We start from the raw sequence: 1,642 nt of genomic DNA, 5'->3' as shown, positions 1-1,642 counted from the left end.
GTGAGTCCGGCTGGTGAGAGGAGGCTGAGCGGAGGTGGTGGAGGCACTGGGTGGTTTGCAGGTGGTGTTTGGAGCCCTTGTTTTAAGGCAACACACTGCTTTAGCCGTGAGGTCAGGGATCGACGAGCTGTAAGTGCTGGGAACTGTTAACAGAATCACAGAATATCCTGAATTGAAGAGACCCCCAAAGATCATGGAGTCCAACTTCTGCCTCCACACGGCACCACGCAAGCAAAATTCACACGCTATCTCTGAGAGCACAGTCCAAACGGTCCTTGAACTCTGGCAGCTTGGGGCCATGCCCACCGTCCTCTGGTGCAGAACCTTTCCCTAACCCCACCTGCCCCTCCCCTGACACAGCTCCACGCCGTTCCCTCGGGCCCTGTCGCTGTCACAGAGAGCAGAGCTCAGCGCTGCCCCTCCGCTCCCCGTGAGGAGCTGCAGCCGCCATGAGTCCTCCACTCAGCTCCTTTAGGCTGAGTCCAGCTGCTCCTCGTACACCTTGTCCTCCAGGTACTCCAGTGTCTTTGCAACCCTCCTTTAGGTGCTCTCTAATAACTTTATGTCCTTCTTACATTGTATCACCCAAGTAAATGCACACCCAGTGCTGGAGGTGAGGCCGCGCAGAGCTGGACAGCCCCTCCCCTCATATGGGCAGCAGTGCTGGGCCTGGGGCACCCCAGGGCACACTTGGCCCCTTGGGCTGCTAGGGCATGCTGCTGGCTCACATTCAACTTGTTGTTAAACAGAACTCCCGCATCCCTTTCTGTGGGGCTGCTCTCCAGCCTCTCATCCCCCAGTCTCCATATATGCCCAGGGCTGCCCCGTGCCAGGTACAGAATTCAGCACTGCTCTTAGTAAACTTCATGCACTTGGTGATTGCACAGCTCTCCAGTTTCTCAAGATCTCTCTTTGCCCTCGAGGGAGTCAGCAGCTCCCCCCAGTTTAGAGTTGCCTGGAAATGTACTTGGTATACCTTCAAGTCCCGCATCCAAGTCATTGACAAAAACATTAAAGAGAACTGGCCCCAAAATGGCCGTTGTTTTCTAGCTGAATATTTTACTTCACCCTTAGGCATTGTCTGTTAATAAACTTGACTGCATTAATACTGTGGAATGACCTCACCTTATGAAAGGGAGGTAGGAAGGAGGTAAACCTGAGCAGACAAGTCACAAGTGTGGGCAGTCAGGGAAGTGACCCACAATCCAGAAGAGCAGCTAGAGCTGGCCTTCTGTATCCGAGTAGCTGCTTTGTGTCTTGAGAGAGGTGAGGTAGAAAAACCAAAGTTAAACAATCTCTTACCTACCTGTTTGATTGAAACTGCTAAATAGGCCTCACATGTAATGATTAACTCAGAATTCATCCCAACTCCTTCATCCTTCCCCATAGGTTTATGTAGCAGGAGATGGGCCCCATGTAATACTTGCTCCTTGAAAATATTTTTCTCTATTTTGTCTTCCATAATCATGGAGTTTCAGTTCCAGAAGTCTTAATCTGATTATGTTCCCCTGTCTTGATTCACTTCCCCCTTTTTATATGGCTCTTCTCCAGCATTTACTAACCTCTATGGAAACAATGGCATTGTTAATGAAAATCCAGAAACTCCTTCACTCAGTGTTGTACGGTGGCAGGTCATGCTGAT

General features: G+C 50.5%; 1 protein-coding gene across 2 annotated transcripts in view; it reads left to right on the top strand.

Annotated features, from left to right (window-relative positions):
• Positions 1–1,642, top strand: part of THADA (THADA, armadillo repeat containing) — a 217,311-nt gene that overhangs the window by 183 nt on the left and 215,486 nt on the right. The gene's annotated exons all lie outside the window — the stretch shown is intronic.

This window comes from Numida meleagris, chromosome 3, assembly GCF_002078875.1.
Source record: "Numida meleagris isolate 19003 breed g44 Domestic line chromosome 3, NumMel1.0, whole genome shotgun sequence".
Taxonomy (NCBI): domain Eukaryota; kingdom Metazoa; phylum Chordata; class Aves; order Galliformes; family Numididae; genus Numida; species Numida meleagris.
The sequence above is the reverse complement of the archived record's forward strand: the minus strand, read 5'-3'. Positions and strand labels throughout refer to the sequence as shown.